The sequence below is a fragment of the Pseudorasbora parva genome, chromosome 14, assembly GCF_024679245.1.
Source record: "Pseudorasbora parva isolate DD20220531a chromosome 14, ASM2467924v1, whole genome shotgun sequence".
In the NCBI taxonomy this organism is placed as follows: Eukaryota; Metazoa; Chordata; class Actinopteri; order Cypriniformes; family Gobionidae; genus Pseudorasbora; species Pseudorasbora parva.
In genome coordinates, this window is record NC_090185.1 from 11,525,696 (window position 1) to 11,547,528 (window position 21,833).

A 21,833-nucleotide genomic window follows, 5' to 3' on the forward strand; every position below is an offset into this window, starting at 1 on the left:
GTCGCGGTCAAAACTGATTCAAAAGACCGCCGCCGTTCTCCAGTTTCTGTGTTTACTAGAAGCACGCAAACGCAACTCAGCCGTCGTCATTATGGCCCCGCCCGCCAACTCTATACACGATGTGACTGGGCCGTCCAGATTGTGAGGAATACAGCTCAGAAGGGTATTGAGAGTTCCTAGACGACACTTGCGGGCAAATTAAATGTGCTGCCGCTAGGGTGCGTCTAGATTTCTAGGCTACTGAAGTATTCCTTTAACAACAAACTCCAAATTTAGCACAAATCAAGTCAAAAGCAAAAATCTAGAGAGAGAGAAAAAAAAAAAAAAAAAAAAGTTTCCCAGATACACACTTGTGTAATGAAAGTGACTATGAATTAAATCTATCAATACCTCCCGTCCCACACAGATATTAAATAAAAGGTTTCACATCAGATGGTTTTGCCCATAGACTGTAAAAAAAAAAATGGACGTAGTGTCCGTGACGTCACCCATAGGATTCTGATAAGCCGTTCTGAAGCTTAAAGTAGAGATGAGCTGGGCGTTGCCATCTTGTGAGCGAGTCGTCGCGTGTCACTCCCGGATAACAGAAAATGGGCAAAAAGGCGGGATGTGCGCGGAGCTGAGGTGACGCAATAACTATAGACGGCAGATAAATGGCTATCCACTTGTAACCACGCCCTTAATTATGCAGAACTTTAAGGCTTTATATAACGTAAACGAATGAGTTATAAAATAAATTCACCCCCCTCAGAGTTGTCATGAAGATCAAAATTAGCCTTATAAGCCAAAACCACAATTTGTACCAGGCTGTAAACATGTTTTTTTCTGCTTTAAAGTTGAGATTTTTAACATGGGGCTCAATGAGATTCTGCTCCCTTCTGGAGCCTGTCCCTAGTGGCCAGTTGAGGAATTGCAGTTTTCATTACTTCCGTATTGGCTTCAAGAGAGATCGCGGGAGGTTGCCGCTTGGTTTTGCCCAACAGTTAATCAAACGTTTAACTAAGACATAACAGATGGAGTGAGTGAATACTCGCCTAGACTGATATTTTGAAGCAATTCTGTGTTTATTGGGATCACGTGCTGTCTGAAGTGCCTTTGTTTGAGTGTCAGCGAGAACAGTCCTGTGCATATTCCAACTTCGGCAACATGGGATATTATATAACATAGAGGGGTTACTGACCCATGCATCAGTATTACATACCTTCATATGGAGCTGTACACTGATGTCCACATCCGTTGCTGCAGCATTTCTCCGCTTTTGAACAGTCGCTGTCACAGGAACACAACTCCGCACACACTCCTACTACTCCAGGTTTGATTTTTGGACACACTCCTGGCTTTGGTTTCTCTGTGGTGTGTTTGTATAACAGCATATCACTGAATGATGAATGACTCAACATTTAAACATACATGCGAGTCCCATGTTAGCAAAATGAGCAGTTTCAAAATTGTCGTTTTCAGTCTATTAAAAACCCATCAAAATGTAATTTAAGACAATATTTACTCAAATACTCACCAAGACAGATATTGTCACCTGACCCATGCATCAGTATTACATACCTTCATAAGGAGCTCTACAGGTATGTCCACATCCGTTGCTGCAGCATTTCTCATCGTTCGGACAGTCACTGTCAGAGGAACATCTCTCTGCACACACTCCGTCTACTCCAGGTTTGTTTTTTGGACACACTCCTGGCTTTGGTTTCTCTGTCATGTGTTTGTATAACGGCATATCACTGAATGATGAATGACTCAGCATTTAAACATACATGTGCCCCGTGCTGGCAAAATGAGGCACAATGAGCAGTTCCAAAATTGTGGTATTTTTAATCTCTATTAAAAACCATTCAAAACATAATTTAAGACATTATTGATGTTTTCACCTGACCCATGCGCCAGTATTACATACCTTCATATGGAGCTGTACACTGATGTCCACATCCATTGCTGCAGCATTTCTCCGCTTTTGAACAGTCGCTGTCAGAGGAACATCTCTCTGCACACACTCCTACTACTCCAGGTTTGATTTTTGGACACACTCCTGGCTTTGGTTTCTCTGTGGTGTGTTTGTATAACAGCATAATCACTGAATGATGAATGACTCAGCATTTAAACATACATGTGACCCGTGTTAACAAAATGAGGCACAATGAGCACGGTTTGAAATTGAGTACATTTTAGGGATGGGAACTCTCAATTTTTCATTTCGATCATCCATAGGTCTCAAAAACGAGTAATTGATTAACCATGGGCGGGGCTTTTGCGGGGGGCGGGGCGTCTCCATCATGGAGATATGAAACTATTTTAAGACTTATGTTTTTGTCGCATACATTTTCATGAGATGTCTATGCAAATATGAACATATGACTATAAAAAATAACTTACATTATGATGCATAAATGTCTTAAAGAAAAAGAAACTAAACAGGCCTAACTGTCTCAAATAACCCAGTCAATGATATCGGGCATTGTATTTGAGCGGCAACTGTGAATACGCGACCCTGCAGAGCTTTGCTAGAGAATTAATAAACTCAGTCAAACGCATCCTATGAGATTAATCAGATATATGCCTATTACAATTTACATCTGCCCAAAAGGACGCGGATGCGCAGATGAACTTGACTCTGGTTGGGGATTTCCTTTATTAACAGCGCGCGCTGATCCACGGGGAGCTAAAGCACGGAGAATACAACATTATATGACAATCGTGTTCTCATTATAATGCTGTGTATGTGACAGATTGGCTGCCGCACATCTTGCGCTGCATTTCATGATCAGTCACAGTGCGTCAGGCATCACAGCGCGCTTTAGTTTCACTTTATTTCGCGGTCTGGAAGGAGTGCTGTCTAATGCTAACCAATCAGACCTCAGTTACCATTCAAAATGCCGCAATAACCAATCCGAGAAATATACAAATATATGTTTTAAAGTCAGGGCGATCATCGTTTTCGTGATCGATCGTCGCTGTCACGTTTGAGTAATCGAGTACTCGACCACTGTTGCCCATCCCTAAATTTCAGTCTCTATTAAAAACCCTTCAAAAGTGTAGCGACCAAATTTAAAGGGTTACTTCAGCGATTAGCATATGGCTTTGTATCAGAAACCCTGGAGTATATTCAAATGGTTGTGACTAAATTAAATCTATAAATACCTCCCGTCCCACACAGATATTAAATAAAAGGTTTCACATCAGATGGTTTTGCCCAACAGTTAATCAAACGGTTAACTAAAGCCCTATTCAGACTGGATTAGTTTAACATGGGGACATGGGGGTAGAGTCATTTTACCTCAGGACGTCTGTAATATCAATGGCCAAGTCGCACGGGATAAGACATCTCAGTAAAACTAGCAGAAGTGGGAGGAGTAACTCGCTTTACGCACCTCCTTGACGTCATGTGCGTATGACGTTACCGTTATAACGTGAGCAAACAACCTGAGCGCCAGTCTGAACTCCGTCTCCAATATATATATGTGTTTTAATAAACATTAGGTCCAGTCTAACGATTCTGATTGGATTATGTTGGTAATAGACACTTTCCTAGAGCTAAAATGTGTTGTGCCTCTAATAAGTGCTTTTAATCTTTTTGCTTTAAATGATGTGCGGAAAATACCGGACATTTTCCACACAGAGTTGTCCCACCACCTACAAGGCAACCGAATGCTTCAATCGCCTCAAAGGTCGCAAAATGTGCTCTTTTTTTAACTTTTAAACAGGAAATGACGGAATTTTACCATACATTTTTACAGCAGGTCTAGTCGAACGGGATTAGTATTACCTGAGGTCATTTTTCCGGACCTTTTTACAGAAGGTAAAAGTCTCGGTAATCTTTACGGACATTGTCCGTAATGATTACCGAGATGGCACATTCGGACGGGACTAAAATCACAGAGAACCTCTGGTTATAATTACTTTACCCCCACGTCCCCATGTTAAACTAATCCAGTCCGAATAGGGCTTAAGACATAACAGATGGAGTGAGTGAATACTCGCCTAGACTGATATTTTGAAGCAATTCTGTGTTTATTGGGATCACGTGCTGTCTGAAGTGCCTTTGTTTAAGTGTCAGCAAGAACAGTCCTGTGCATATTCCAACTTCGGCAACATGGGATATTATATAACATATAGAGGGGTTACTGACCCATGCATCAGTATTACATACCTTCATATGGAGCTGTACACTGATGTCCACATCCATTGCTGCAGCATTTCTCATCGTTCGGACAGTCGCCGTCAGAGGAACACATCTCCGCACACACTCCTACAACTCCAGGTTTGATTTTTGGACACACTCCTGGCTTTGGTTTCTCTGTGGTGTGTTTGTATAACAGCATAATCACTGAATGATGAATGACTCAGCATTTAAACATACATGCGAGTCCCATGTTAGCAAAATGAGCAGTTTCAAAATTGTCGTTTTCAGTCTATTAAAAACCCATCAAAATGTAATTTAAGACAATATTTACGCGAATACTCGCCAAGACAGATATTGTCACCTGACCCATGCATCAGTATTACATACCTTCATATGGAGCTCTACAGGTATGTCCACATCCGTTGCTGCAGCATTTCTCATCGTTCGGACAGTCGCTGTCAGAGGAACATCTCTCTGCACACACTCCGTGTACTCCAGGTTTGATTTTTGGACACACTCCTGGCTTTGGTTTCTCTGTGGTGTGTTTGTATAACAGCATATGACTGAATGATGAATGACTCAGCATTTAAACATACATGTGACCCGTGTTAGCAAAATGAGGCACAATGAGCACGGTTTGAACTTGTGTAAATTTCAGTCTCTATTAAAAACCCTTCAAAAGTGTAGCAACCAAATTTAAAGGGTTACTTCAGCGATTAGCATATGGCTTTGTATCAGTAGAAGCCCTGGAGTATATTCAAATGGTTGTGCCCCCCCCTCCTCATATCCCCCTGAGACAAGAGATTTATGCATTTTATTTCTGGAAAAATTCCTCCGATGACGCAAATATCGTCAACTAGCGTCATGGGAGGATTTTTTGGCCAGAGGCTAAAGACTACAGCCAGCAGAGGGAGCCATTTCCACATGTTTTCAACTCAGGCATGGGGGATGGAGATCACACTCACAGCTCAGCTCGCAGCCTCTGGCAGTCACGGAAACGGTGCAGCCGGAGGAGCAAAGTAATTGTTTCAACTTCTCAAATTAATTCCTATGAAAGTTAAGCTTCCAAAGGTTTGAACTGATACCGCGCTGTGAATATCCCGCGAGTGTGGTCGCGTTCACCTCAGCTCTCGTCACGAGATCTCATTCAGCTCATCACGAGTGTATGTAATTTGACTCCTGCAGTTTGTGCTGTGAGACACTCCCTCAGCGGCTAAGTCACATATTGAACAGACATTCAGTTTTTAATTGCAGCGACTGTTCTCTAACTGAACTGATTTTAGGAAAATGAATGTGGTGGGAAAGTGATCCAGTCACAGTGATTCAGTAGCGGTGGCTTTGGGAGTGGCCTTGTAGGGCAGCGAAGCATTCTGGGAATTGTGGTCTTTCATCCCCTGAGACAAATACATTTTCTGTCTTTTCTCAGTCTAGAAAGCACCAAATTAAAAATAATTTCACATTTCTACTACATTAATGACCAAGTTTAAATGCAGATTCATCTTCCCAGAACACTGAAGTACTAGCCTGACCCACATCAAGATGTTTGGTCTGGAAACGAACCATAGACAGGGCTCAATCCGAGGGGCGGGATAAACGGTTGCCTTTCAAATTCCCTTTGCACGCGATAGGATAGCGCTACACCAACCAGAGCAACGAAGGTAAAACAGAGCTCGCTCACAGATTAAACATTCACCGTATCCGGTCAGCTAAACTCCGAACACATCTTCCCTTTTTAAGAATGACTTCAGTGCCATTCTTTGTTCTTTTCTCAGAGAAAAGCTTAAAGGGGTACTTCAGCGCTGGGAAGATGAATCTGTATTTAAACTGGGTCATCAATGCAGTAGAAATGTGAAATTATTTTTGAATTTGGTGTCTTCTAGACTGAGAAAAGACAGAAAATGCATTTGTCCCATGGGGATGAAAGACTACAATTCCCAGAATGCTTCGCTGCCCTGTGCCATTCCCAACGCCACCAACTTGATTACAGTGACTGAGTTAGAGAAGACACTACAAATAAAAACTGAACGTGTCTGTTCAATATAATGAGTGGGTCTCCGCGCGAGTATCACAGCACTGAGCACTAACTGCAGGAGTGATGAGAGCTGAGGTAATCGCGACTACACTCGCGGCATACATTCACAACGCGAGTTCAGTCTGGCGCTTTTCAGTTTATGCCTTTACAAGCTTAACTTTCATAGAAATTAATTTGAGAAGTTAAAAGACTTACATTGCACACCATAGCTCCGTTTAAATGAGTGCCTGTAGCTGAGCTGAGCTCTCCTTGCAAGCTGAGTGTAATCTCCCATCCCCCAATGCCGGATTCAAAACATGCGGTAATGGCTCCCTCTGCTGGCTGTAGTTTTTAGCCTTTGGGCAAACATTCCTCCTATGATGCAAAAATCGTCAATTTGCATCATAGGAGGAATTTTTCCAGAAATAAAATGCATAAATCTCTTGTCTCAGGGAGATATGAGGGGGGAAAGCACAATAATTTGAATATACTCCAGGGTTTCTACTGATACAAAGCCATATGCTAATCGCTGAAGTAACCCTTTAACTCCAAGTCTTCCAGAGTCGCGGTCAACTGATTCAAAAGACCGCCGCCAGTTTCTGTGTTTACTAGAAGCACCCAAACGCAACTCGGCCGTCGTCATTATGGCCCCGCCCGCCGACTCTATACACGATGTGATTGGCCCGTCCAGATTGTGAGGAATACAGCTCAGAAGGGTATTGAGAGTTCCTAGACGACACTTGCGGGCAAATTAAATGTGCTGCCGCTAGGGTGCGTCTAGATTTCTAGGCTACTGAAGTACTCCTTTAACAACAAACTCCAAATTTAGCACAAATCAAGTCTAAAGCAAAAACCTATAGAGAAAAAAAAAAAAAAAACGTTTCCCAGATACACACTTGTGTAATGAAAGTGACTATAATTAAAACTATAAATGCCTCCTGTCCCACACAGACATTAAATAAAAGGTTTCACATCAGATGGTTTTGTCCAACAGTTAATCAAACGTTTAACTAAGACATAACAGATGGAGTGAGTGAATACTCGCCTAGACTGATATTTTGAAGCAATTCTGTGTTTATTGGGATCAAGCGCTGTCCAAAGCGCCTTTGTTTGAGTGTCAGATCAGAGTCAGCGAGAACAGTCCTGTGCATATTCCAACTTCGGCAACATGGGATATTATATAACATAGAGGGGTTACTGACCCATGCATCAGTATTACATACCTTCATATGGAGCTGTACACTGATGTCCACATCCATTGCTGCAGCATTTCTCCGCTTTTGAACAGTCGCTGTCACAAGAACACAACTCCGCACACACTCCTACTACTCCAGGTTTGATTTTTGGACACACTCCTGGCTTTGGTTTCTCTGTGGTGTGTTTGTATAACAGCATAAATCACTGAATGATGAATGACTCAACATTTAAACATACATCCGAGTCCCATGTTAGCAAAAGGAGTTAAAATTAGCAGTTTCCAAATTGTCGTTTTCAGTCTGTCAAAAACCCATCAAAATGTAATTAAAGACAATATTTACGCGAATACGCGCCAAGACAGATATTGTCACCTGACCCATGCATCAGTATTACATACCTTCATATGGAGCTCTACAGGTATGTCCACATCCGTTGCCGCAGCATTTCTCATCGTTCGGACAGTCGGCGTCAGAGGAACACATCTCCGCACACACTCCGTCTACTCCAGGTTTGTTTTTTGGACACACTCCTGGCTTTGGCTTCTCTGTCATGTGTTTGTATAACAGCATAATCACTGAATGATGAATGACTCAGCATTTAAACATACACGTGCCCCATGCTGGCAAAATAAGGTACAATGAGCACAATCCCAACATTGAGGTATTTTTAATCTCTATTAAAAACCATTCAAAACATAATTTAAGACATTATTTATGTTTTCACCTGACCCATGCATCAGTATTACATACCTTCATATGGAGCTGTACACTGATGTCCACATCCGTTGCTGCAGCATTTCTCCGCTTTTGAACAGTCGCTGTCACAGGAACACAACTCCGCACACACTCCTACTACTCCAGGTTTGATTTTTGGACACACTCCTGGCTTTGGTTTCTCTGTGGTGTGTTTGTATAACAGCATAATCACTGAATGATGAAGGACTCAGCATTTACAATAAAACAGCCACGACCACTTCATTTTAATGGTCCTTTAAGACATTCTGTCGACCGTCACATACAGGTCACACAAAACTCACTGCTTGGATTTAGATTGGCAAATGCTGAGATACTGATTAGATCATTATTGCAGTGATTATGTTTCGATCATGCTATGCAACAGTTCTTTCAACCCCAACTTATGGAATGCGTAGCTTTTAATTTCTTAAACCACCATGTAAGACAAGGTCATATTCCAGGATGACAGTCAAGATTCAGACTCAAACTGTGAATAGTTGAGGAGTGAAGGATCATTGTCACATGAATCGGCACCTCTGAGTCCAGATCTCACAGTCACTGAAAGTCTTTGGGATGTGCTGGAGGAGACTGACAGAGTGCTGGACTCTTGCATTATCAGTACAAGATCTTGACCAAAAATGTATAAACCTCTTGATTAAAATAAATGCTGTGTGTATAAAGAGCATTCACAGCGCTTCACTTTTTAGAAGCGAGGGAAATTAAATGAATTCATTTTGAAATAAAGTTGTAACAAAATATGGATAGAGTTAAGTGCTGCGAATACTTTCCTGATACACTGTGTGAGTAATCTTCACTGTGCTTTTGTACAACAGAAAGAGAAATAAACCAATAACTTGACTTAGAACTTAAAAAAAAATAAAACATTTAAATACTGTACCATCAGCCAATGAACATTAATGCTGGCCTACTTAAAGTCATTATGTTTAGGTTTGCTACTCATTTACATATTTCTTCAGGCAGTGTAATACAATTAAAGGGACCATTCACCCAAAAACCAAATAGCCCATGATTTACTCACCCTCAAATCATCCTGTATGACATTTATTTGCCTGAAAGAACAAATATATTAAAAATGTTCTGGCTTGAAGCTTTATAATGGCACTGCTCAACCCAGCTTCAAAAATGACCCAAGTCAGTTTTATAATGATAGATGCACTTTTAAGGACATTAAAATAAAAAAAACCAATAACAAAAAAACCTAAAGTCAGTGCCATTATAATGCTTCAGTGTAACATACCACAGATGATTGCAATTCGTCTGAAATAAGAACGTCATACACACCTAGGATGAGGAGCTGAGAGTGATAAATCATGAGCTGATTTTCATTCTTGGGTGAACTGTCCTTAAGGTTAAAACACCTCACCTGTTTCTACTCTTCCTTACCTTCAGGAGCTGTTGAGCAGAAGCACACAGAGTAACACAATAAAACTATCAACGAGCAGAACATTCGAGCCGCCATCTTCTCAACCAGCGACCTCACGGCGAACTCTGCTGAAAAACGCGCTGAATTTAAGAGTATTTAAAAGCTAAAACGCGTTTTAAACATCCAAGGAGGTCTTGCACAAATGAAACCCTGATGAAAGTCACGGGCCTGAAGATTTAAATAGCTTAATCTTGAAGACCTGATGAGCTGTTCAGGTGTGTTTGATTAGAGATGACGCGTTCAGGCAATTACCAGGCTTGTTTGAGATGCGCCTTGCCTCGCCTGAAAAAAAAGGCGAGAAGACACCCAAAGTTTTTCTTATTTATTTATGTAGAATGGAGTCTAATGGGCTTCGGTGTGTTTCAGGTCTTCTTGTGACGGTTGGTCTGCAGCATTCACTTTGTTAAACTGTCGCATCAGCAGGTTCCTGAATGAGTTTGTTTCCTTACAGAAAACAGATACGGATACGGTGTATGAAAATGTCCAAAAACGGTGATCACATACTGTATCTACTGGAATTGATGTTAGAGCTCATTTGGGACAATACCTCACACTTTTGCATTTGTTCACATATATCCTGTCAGAGAATAAGTCTGTTTTATCTTCATTCTTTGTATCAGATGTTTTGGTGTCATTGCGATGTATGAATACATTGACATACAGTGGTTGATCAGTAGCACACAGCGCCATTGATAAATCTGTTTGAAACATTTTCTGTGTTCCCTCACAAATATCTTTTTGCAAAAAAGTTTTGCTTGGGAATGCAGTTTCTCGAGGGAATGCAACATTTTTGAAAAATTACTTTCATTCTCATCCTAATTTTTTTCTACCACCACGTCTCTTTAGGCCGGGGCTCCGTAAAATTCTGAGAAAATTGTTTCCATGACATTTTATTTCAGTGTAAAGGCTGAATGTTGAATCCTAAAATGTTAAAGTTAGGTGCATGAAATCAGCCAGAATGCAGACACACAATGATCACTCTACAAACGGTTCAACGTTAGCTTCATTTATTTCTGATAAACAAAAAAAATCGACAAACTCAGATTACAGTTGTAAGCCCGACCAAATCGTCCCAATGGAGGCTAACGATGGCGGGTGAAGGTCGCCGCGCGTTCTGTGTTTTCAGTTGGGCATAAAGGATTTTGTTCCAATTCTTCTTAATCTGACTCCATTTAATCATAATTTAGGTTCGAAGGCCAATTGGTTATTTGGTCATTTATATTTAATAGTTTACGTACACATTTAATTATTCCATTTAACCCTTTGTTGAAATTATGTCCGTTCGTAACCTGAATAATTCCAGAGTAAGTCAGAATCAATCAAAGTGTAACAATTTATTAACAGTCAGGTAAATGTAAAACGCCAAATACATAATCAATTCAAAGGTAATCCAAACATAACATCAAATACTCTGAGGTAAAGAATGAGATGTATACCCGACTTATCAAGTTAAACTTCCAGCATTACGAGCTGACCTGAATACAGTATCGAGCCCTGAGCTCTTTGCAACATTTCCTTAAATACCCAGAACCAGATACATACCCAGAACCATTAAAACTCTTTCAAATGTAAACGCCAGTTCACAATAAGAATTTGCATTGATCAAGGCCTATAGACTTGAATGGAAGAAAGTCCAAATGGCTGAAAGCCACACCCACCATACACCAAGAAAAGATATCTTTAAAGCTACACTGTGTAACTTTTCTAGTTTATTCTTAGCTAAAACCACTTAGTTCTTTCAAAAATATATGTGCTCATTAATGTATATTTACTTCTTTCAAGTAATAATGTATTCTCGTAATTTTATAATATATCATTGAAAATACATACGGGTGAGGGTTCGGATGGCGGTCGCCATGTTGCTCCTCCATCTTGAAAGTACATTTGCCATGGAGGGACATACCCGTAAATTCAAGCTTCCCTTTTCGCATTTTTACACTCGATGGCACTGTGTCGAATGTGAAGAGGAGGATTGCTTGAGGCTGCTATTTGATGACTGAGGATCACTCTTAAGCCCCTTTCACACTGCACGTCGAACCCGCAATATTCCCGGAACATTGCCGGGTCGCCTTCTGTGTGAAAGCAACCACGTCCCGGAATAGGGCTTGGGCGCCGCGTTGCATTCTGGGACATTGCGGCCATGTTGATGGCATCGCGAATGTAAACATACAGCAAGTCGAATGAGGAGAAGCAGAGTTGGGAGAAAGAAAAAACATGTTAATGTTTTCCCGAAAGGGATGTGGAATTTACCGGGATACGTTAAATAGGAAAGGCAGGGACCGCTATAGACACAAAATCGGAACTATTAAAGTTTTGGATGCACATGAATTTCCAAGGAAAGAGCGGAGCACCGACGACGACGAAAACTTTATTTTGTTGGTCCCCAACAGACATTCTACTGACTATAAGTAACTTTGCAACTACTGAAGGGGGGAATTCTGAAATCCACTGCCGCTTCAATATACCTGTATATATTTATATCCTAATTAACTTCATAATCAAAACTTTAATCAATATTTATCCTATATTATTATAATGATTCTATCCAGTTATGATTTTGTTTTAGTTTCTTGTTTTCTAAAGTGTGTATTTGGTCTCTGAGGAGTGACTGAGGGTCTGGCCTAGAGATGTGTGATGTGTCACTAAACACTGGCAACAAGGTCGTGTGTTTGGATTTGAGGTATCACACACCCCTAACATGTCAGGAGTGTAGTAACAGCATTTGCTCACTTAGCCCGGCTTCCAGATATGAAATATGGATTTGTCTTTCATTTAATTTATTATGTTTTATTCCTTTTATTTTTCCTTTTACTGAAACACTAAAGACTCAAGATGAATATTGCCTGTACTATTGTGTGTTCCTCTCACTAAAGGAAAGCACATGTTATCAGTATGTTTTGGTAAGAACTAGATAGAACTGGAGCTTAATCAGCTCCAACCTTGGAGAGACTGTGTATCTGTATGTGCGCAATATTCTATGTTACAGATCAGAATGGTGTACAATGGGCACCCTAAGAGATGGGTGGACTTGTTGTTTTGGGCAAGCTGGCGCCTGCTCCAGATCTGGAAGGTCACTACGGGCCTGATTCTGGGGTGAAAGCGTCAACAAGTGACACGTCAGTGGAAACGTGCATCAGATTAACTGACTTGGGTGGAAATTTACCAGGACTGTGCATTGTCTCTGAGCCAATCAGAACCATCCACATTGCAGTAATGACGTGTATGAGACCTTGAAAATGGTATAACTTTTGGGACAATTGTATGTACGATAGGGCGAGGCAACGAGACGGTGAGAGAGGGAGCGCGGCCTACGAACTCCTTGTGAGACTTGAAGCTGGCTTCTGCTTTTGAAACTGCAAACTATTCTTAAGTAAATTTTTCTTTTATTTAATTGCAATCCTGACTCTGTCTTCATTTCTTCACTACTGGTCCTGGGTCATAAGCTGTTAATCCCTAACACTACAATTCAACTTATTCTACTAACCCGAACCCCAACACATAACCATAACCTACCAGTCTACTAATACTCTAATTAGTGTTAGATGACATGCTGTTGAAAACGTACATAGTTAGTAGAATGTTTAAAGTGGACTATCGAAATAAAGTCTAACAGAAACATATATTTTATTATTATATAAGAAATTGCACTGCCTCCGTTTTTATTTGTTATTGCAATGTTATTGTTTACTATATTTATAATTTGCACTTCCTCCATTTTCTGTGTCTTTTGTTATTTTATAGATATCTATTTATTTGCTTATATAGTATTGAAAGGATTTATTTTTTTAAAAGTGTATTTGTTATTGTTATATAAAGTGCACTCCGTTATATAAAGTGCAACAACTTGCACTCCATTTTCTGTGTTCATTTTTTATTTGTAACCTTTTACCTTGAAGCATTCCACATTTCTGTGTTCTCAGGTTGCACTACTTGCAAATAAACACTAAAAAACATCTGATTGTGTGACAATTCTTGCTTTTTGCACATCGTACTGTTATTCTTGTCCGTGGTTGCGCGTCCAAGCATAAAAGCGGTGGAAAGTTAATCCATTTTCGACATTTCCCATGGTGATTAGGTGTTGCGCTGTTACACCCCAAAATGCAGCAACGGTTTACCATAGTTGAAATAACGCCAAAATAATCAAATTAAGACACACGACTGAGAGGGAGTACGTCTATAAACAGTGCGCAGTAGTCCGAGTAGCAGTAAAGGATGCCATCAACATGGCCGCCACGCCAAGTAATGACGTCATGACGCCTAAGCCCTATTGATTACCGAATTCGACCCGGGTTGGGGACCTAGTAATATTTTGGGATATGTATCAGAGTCGCCAAGGAAGCAGAAAAGAGAATTAAGACGGCAACGAAACGGGCAAATCAACAAGACAAAAGCAAATATTGGAGTGGCCTTTCCAAGATGGAAAGAGCTCATGAGGAGCAACGATTTTAAAAAGAACGCCGACGTTGCCTGCTTTCTTCTCGACAGGTAATATTAATTCAGCCTATTTGTGTATATTGGAAGTTTTATTGTTGCTTGGCTAATTATCATGGTGTGCTGAGCATATAACACTAGAACGACGTCTAGGATAGTTTTCCTCGCGTCAATGATGAAAAGTATTGTTTACCTTGTAACATAAATCCGTGTTCTATGACGGATAACATGAGATTAATATTTTAATTGCATTATAATTTGTTTGCCTTACGCTAGTGATGTCGTACAATATACAGAATAACGATAGCACTGATAAAAGTTACTTTACTAAGATTAGCTTGCATTCGTCTGGGAACCTGATAGCTGATGTTAGCAATGAAATGGTAAAAAAAAAACGAAAACGTAAAACTATTCTTCATTTTACATAGATTAAATTGATCATAGATCATTTGGCAAATTAAATTATAATAGTTTTCAAAAGTAACCTCACCACTTGAAGCAACACTCACCGAAGAGGTCGAACTGGAAGCCATGACTAAATCGGCCACCGTAGGAGTTGAAACGAAATCGAAATTGAGAGGAGCAGAAACTATTATTCTCTGAATGGTCATATGGAAAATATCACACAGTGTAGCTTTAAACAGCTAGCCAATAAGTGGATAAATCACTACTTACTGCTTGAAGGAATACAGTTGCCCCTTTCTTCAGTTTACGACGCCGAGCGAAGCTTGCTTGAAATGGGCCGAACAAACGAACGATTTTGAATTGAATTCTTGTGGTATCGGATTATAATAAACCTCACCCATGACTGTTGACACAGCCTGGATCATAATGTGTGTCCGAGCTGCCGTTTTTGCTATCCTCGAGTGTCGTTTGATGATTCGGCTCCAGCAGTTCCGCCTGACAATGAACATGTTTGGACAGATGCAAATGTTGGGGGCGTGCAAATAAATGATCCCCAACTCTTGCGTCACGGTTGGGTTTATGTTGAGAAGCACTTTTTTCCCGTGGTGTTTTTGATTTACGAGATTTACATGAGAAGTAGGAGGCAATGGTGTTTGAGACTCACAGTATGCCCTTGTAAAAAAAGTGCACTTATTTTACTAATGACAAAGCACATGGAAAATAAATGATTTAAAAAAAAATGAGTTGTCCAAATTTACATTGGTTAATTTATTTTTCTTCAAAATTTCACTCGCTTACACTCCAGTACAACATACTGTTGAAATGTTATAACTAGCTCCTATGAACTCAACTACAAGTGTCAGTTTTCTACATAATTTGACATTGTCAATCTTTATGAGAGGAGTTGTCTAATGTACTGTAGGCTACTTTACATCTGTGTACAGAATAACCTACTTTAAATATTATGTTGTTGTATGGCGATTAAACACACATTTAATTGCATTAATTGCAAGAAAAAGTTGAACAAATCTAAACCAAATTAATTTGCATTACATTTCAGTTAAAATAGGCTACATTTAATTTTAATCAGACTCTAAACATGATTGACTTTTAGGTGAATGAGTCAAGTTCTCTGAAATACAGTCCAACTACACAGTGTGTTAGAACAACCTGAAGAGAAACGGATAATTAATACGTCATTTATAATCAACATTTAATGAACAAAATATCTTATTTTATATTTATACTTAATATTTCAATGCGCATGAGCCAAAAATACTACGTCATGATTTTGAAAAATGCGCGGTCTGCCAGAGGAGCGCACCGTTCGGATCATTACAGATGAGACGTTATATGCTACAAATAACGAGTCAAGTAAGTATATCTTGATATAAGCTCTCTTGATTTTACATTTTCACCGTAACATGGTAGCTCTCTATTACGGTGCAGTTATTTAGTTTAATCGCAGATAGGGGACTCGGGAGGTGAATTAATCATGTTTCCTATCATGTATCTAAGATTGCATTATAATCATTTCTTAAATCGGAATGTGATCGCCGGTGTGGGCATGTTCAATGAATCTGCCTGTTGTAAATACAATATTTTAATCGAACTCCTACTTTTTAAATGGACAGAAGACATTTAACGTTATATACATTTATTCCATATATTAACGTAACGTATAACAACAACCAGTAATGAAATAATGATTTTAATATGTTCTTTTCTTTTTGCATTTGGAGAGTAAGATGTTAAAGTACTATTTGTGTTTTTAATATTTTGTGCTTATTTTTTATTTTATTTTGTAGGATCAATACAGATTTGTTATTGGAGATCCAGTGCAAGCTGTGTGGAATCACGGAGCCATCTTGATGAGGTCAAGTTAATGTTAATTATGAATTTATGCCCAGCCATGACACTGATCACACAAGCTAAAACATTGCTATCAAGTCTTTAGCTTTTTAATGCTTTGTATCTTGTCCATTTGTAAGTAATACATTCCCACTTGTGCATTTACAGATCCCCTAATCATTATATATTTTACAGGCCACACACCCAAAGGAAAGGAGCCGCAGCATTGCTGTGCCAGGCGTGGTAAATACAGGAACATCCTTCATGGAGATGGTGCGGTAAGCTGAAACTTGCAAGGCAAGATGAGGAAAAATGCAAGAATACTTTTCTCAATTTACATTGGTCTTGGGTTATTTATCTATATTTAAGTTATGTTTAATTCCCTGTAAAGTAGGAATAAAAACCATTATTAAAATGTTCTCTATTTTTAAAGTCCAGTGTCAGTGAAGATGATGTGCTCAGTGGGATACGTGAAGGAACCTCTCCAATCATTCTACCCTGACGACTGAGGTAATTCATCACATAGGGGATGCAGTTGTGGTCAAAAGCTTACACACACCGCGCAGAATAAACTGCTTCATCAGGGCAGTACTAGATAAAAAAGAGACAACATGCTCATTATGATTTCTTTTTTTTTTCTTTTTTTTTCATACAGATACTGCTGTGTGAATATAAACTTTGGAGCACAACTGTACATCTATCGTTTTAATTTAATTGAGACAATTATAATAATGGATAGATCTGTTTTATAAACAAGTTTTTTCTTTGCGTTTTCTTTTTCTTTCCTCAAGGTATATATTTTTTTGCTTTTCTGCCTCTTTGGAACATGTCCATTCACATCTACTGTGGAGAGATGGTGCGCCAGTTTCCTATTGATGGAGAGCTTCTGGGACATTAACATAAACAGCACTTTCCAAACAACTTGAAAATAGTTGGTGACAAACAATTTTGTGTGCCTTTGGAGTTCTTTTTTTTTTCTTTTTCTTTTTTCTTTCACTGTAATGCTGGACTAAGATTTTAGAATAAACCTTTTGGTCCTAATTTTGGTGCTAGTAAAGGTTTAAGAGCTTATAAGTTTAGTAACACTTTACAATAAGATCTAATTTGTTAACGTTATTTAATGTATTGGCCAACATGATCTAACAGTGATTTTTTATTTATTTATTTATTTATTTTATTTAATTGTTTACAGTGTTTATTAATAGTTGTTGACCTTGCTTAATAAATTATAGTTAAAAGCTAGTTAATTAAATTTATAGTCATTGTTCATGCAAGTTAACAATGCATTAAATAATTAACATATACACCTTTTGATTTTAAGATTGCATTAATAATAGGGGTGTAACAGTACACAAAGCTGACAGTTCGGGGAGGAACACTAAATATTGAACACATTGTAATTGTCCTAAACTAAAGGTTTCTTAAAGAATTAAAAATATAATATAAAAAATATCTCTACTAATTATTATTATTATTACCTTTATTTAACCAGGAGAAAAACTCACTGAGATTAAAATGTCCTGTCCTGGCCAAGATGGGCAGCTCTGTTTGCATGTACAGTTATACATAAAAAGTCACATAAAAAACATAAAACATACAACCAGTCAAAAACAATTACACACCATTAATTTACTCTCAAAATGATGTAGTCAAATTTTAAAATGACTAAATGTCACCAGATCTTTTAGCTTCAACTCAGTCTGGAGCAAATTCCAATCTGAGGCTGCGACATATTTGAAGGATGTTTCACCAAGCTTAACTCTAACAAAGGGCACACAAAGATTGTAATTTGATTCAGAATGTAATATATAATTGCCTTGTTGTTTCTGTTTAATCAAACGACAAAGAATGCTGTATAGTGTAGACTATATACAGGGAGGCCTTACTTGCACTTGCATTGTATGCAAACGTGTAAACTTCTCATGCATTAACTTATAAATCTACTTATAGGTTAGATTTTTTTCAGGTTTTCAGGTTAAGTAGAATATGATGAATATATAGGCTAATATATTGCATACATTTAGTGAAAGAGTTCATCTCTCTCGTGTTTTATCGACGTCTTTCTGCTTTTGAAACACTGAACGATTACACAATGTGATACGTTTTAGTAAGTTGTAATGTATCCTAGGGCTGGGCGATATGGCCAAAATTTCATATCCCGATATAGCTCATTTGATATCCCGATAACGATATACATAACGATATAGCAATTTTTCTGTTAATTCAGTTTATGAATAGTCTATACAAAATTGCAATGTGGAAATGAAGTTTGAAATGATATACAAAACAAATAAAGGTAGTATGGACTACATTTTTATTTTATTTAGAACCTTTTTTTTAAAGCAAGACTGTTAGTAAAGTTAACACCTGCCTAGGGATGTTAACCGATGACCGTTTGACCGATGGCTGACCGTATCAACGTTAACCGATCAAAGTTGTCGGTTAAAATAAATAAAAAAGTGATCTCTAAATTAGTCTATTATAGACAGTGGACTAAACGCTACTACAGTTAGCTCTCTCTTTCCAAAATCTTTTTGTGTGATTGAACATATCCCTCGCACTCAATTTTTCATAACTCGCCTGTTTGTACTTAATAAACCAATAAAAACATTTGCCGCGAGGTCACAGCGTTTGGGTTTGCGCGCTCACAAGGTTTGCAAAAAGTAAACACTCGAGGTTAGAACCAGGGCAGACGATAGTATGAAGTGTGCATTTCGCTTAAGATGGGCTTACATTTGGAAATATATTACATCTACATTTCAGTGGTAACACATAAGGTGTTGATCGTCTTTCTTTATTATTGTTAGCACCAGTGTTGGGTAAGTTACTCCAAAAAAGTAATTAATTACTAGTTACTAATTACATCTTCAATAGTGTAATTAGATTACTGTACAAATTACTCTCTCCAAAAAGTATTTAATTACTTATTACTAATTACTTTTTAATTACTTTCTAAATCCTATATCAACCTCAAGTCAAGCAATTCAAGGATAGACATGAAACGGTACTTTTAATTCATTTAAATACATAATATAAAACTACATAAATTACTCTTATTAACAGACCAGAGTATTACAAATGTGAGAAGGATACATAAAAACATGTATTTTAAAGTTAGACTTTAAATTTTGATGTTAATTCCACTGTTGAATTATGTATAATTATATTTAGTATTTAGTTCAATTACATCAGAAGTAACTGTAATTAAATTACAGAAAAAATAAGAGTAATCCCTTACTTTACTTTTTCATGGGAAAAGTAATTAAATTACAGTAACTAATTACTTAGTAACTAGTTACACCCAACACTGGTTAGCACTACCTCGAACTAAAGTAGCGTCTCTTCGGAGCTGTCATTTTCTTAAATGAGCCGCGGCAATGATTCAAATGAGCTCAAAACGCTGGACAAACGCCTTTATTTACAACGCGATCACCTTGTACCCAAACCATTTCGAAACTAATGAGCCATTGTCCTCTGATTACAAACAAGCTCCTCTGCGGCGCGTTTGCTGGACTCGTGTTTCGCGCTGTGGGGGATTTAAAAAAGTGACGTGAGTGGAAGGGAGGCGGCAGCGCGTGTGTGTGTGAGTGAGAGAGCGAGAGAGAGACAGAGGGAGCGCGGCTCGCGGCTGTTATTTCAAATAGCGCAGCATATTTTAAACTAATCGGTTAACCGGTTTCAACCGGCTAATGAGGCTCGGTGGTCGGTCAAGAAAATGTTTAGTTTTCGCCATCCCTACACCTGCCATTAAAATATTTCAATATATGGCTATAGTGTGCCACACGTAAAAGCCCGTTGCAGCGTCTGTGTCTGAAGTTTGTTTTGAGCGCTTATGCCACTATTCTGGCATAATTACTCTGAGAATTACCCTGGTCTGAACCGCGTCTACTACCGTCTTCCTCCATGTTTGTTTATGTATTGCAGCGTGCATGGGCATGCCGTGGCGTGAGGTGCATCTTGACGTAAAATTCTGCCATAAACGCCTTATTGTGGCGTAAGCGATAGAGCCTTATATAAAACGATAGACATTTTCTATTGTCCAGACGATATATTTCGTCATATCGCCCAGCCCTAATGTATCCTTAACATACCTTCTGATGTTAATTCATGTTTATTCTTTGACTATGACAAGGTGATCACATTCACTCGTGCCGCAGTGCTGCTTGAACTGATGTGTCTTTACAGTGATCTGTCATGTCACATTAAAGAGCATCAATATGGCATCACTTGAATTTCATGATAAAATTGACAGAATACATATGTTCTTATGAAAACTTGTATTGAAGTGTGTTCCACTCATTAAACAAGCCGTCTGTTAACTGTTAAAGATTGCATTCGTACCGCTCGGTACACACGTGCACTGTACCGGAAGTCCTGTACCGAACCGGTTCGGTATGAATTCATGTGCCGTTACACCCCTAATTAGTAAATGTTGAAATTAACATTAACTAAGATAAATAAATGTTTATATTATTATTCATTCTAAGTTCATGTTAAATTAAGTAGTTAACTAATTAAATGTTACCCAAAGTTTTGAATCTTAGTGTTGTACATGAAACGATTATTTTCTTTCCATTTGTTTGTATTTATTCATCTGTTGTGTGAGGTAATTTTCTGTGACGGGTAGATTTAGGTACCTTTGAATGAGGGAGATATATAATAATGCATATAATCCTCATTGTCCTCCAGACTCTTTCTAAATGAATTTGTGTTTGTGTAAATAGTTTTTTGGGTTTTTCTTGGGTATCAAAAAAAAGTTTTTTTTGTATATTTGTTTTACAGATTGTTTTTTCAATAAATGTAGAGGATTTAAATTTGGATGTGTATATTATACGAAATTGCAGCTGTATTATTTGAAAAAATTAATTATGAACGTATTTCATTATATTAGAGTGTACATGTAAATTACGTTAAGGTATATTTTAGTTCATATTAATTGCTTGTTTTTAAGACTAAGTAGAATGGATGTCAGTACATTGAGCAGTGCACTTTAATTACAATTTTAATACACTAGAAGTGATTATGAAAGTACATATAAAGTTGTATTTAAGTACCACTTAAGTTGTTCCAAAAAATCACTCTTAATTGCAACTTATTGTATTTTATTTCAACTTAATATGTGATAAATTTGAAATCAATTACATATAATGTGTGTTAAGTACACCGAAAACATTGCATTTAATTCACAATTAAGTGTATTTAGTATAAGTATATTATCTGTGTAATAAGTACACTTTATAAAAGTACACTAAAGTGCACTTTTTTTTCACAAGGGCAGAGGCTGCAGTTGAACAGGAGCAGCAGCAAAAACGACTAGAGCAGGACGTCTCTATGTGGTACAAGTTATACACTAACTATATAATATGCTTAGCGGCTTGTGTTATTTACATATTTATACTTGAATTATATCGTCGTATTTTTGTCTTTGAAGGTGTACATGTGGGAAGTGCAGTTGTGCACGTGTGTGTGTGTTTACGCGTGGTTTGTGTAGACAATTGTAACGTTATTAAGCGGACTGGTTTTGCACCGCAGGCTAATGTTTACATAGATAGACACGGAATAGTAGCGCATTTGAATGAAGAAGCGCGCTTATTTAGTTCAACATATTTCCCCCCTCTTTGTGTATTG

The 21,833-nt window shown here is 38.3% G+C and overlaps 1 long non-coding RNA gene across 1 annotated transcript; it reads left to right on the forward strand.

The window, feature by feature from the left end:
* The first annotated feature begins 16,170 nt into the window (after window positions 1-16,170).
* Window positions 16,171-17,113, forward strand: LOC137039527 (uncharacterized). The gene is made up of 3 exons (XR_010897683.1): window positions 16,171-16,230; window positions 16,401-16,715; window positions 16,997-17,113. It is a non-coding gene; the product is annotated as an uncharacterized lncRNA (long non-coding RNA).
* The last annotated feature ends 4,720 nt before the right edge of the window (window positions 17,114-21,833 follow it).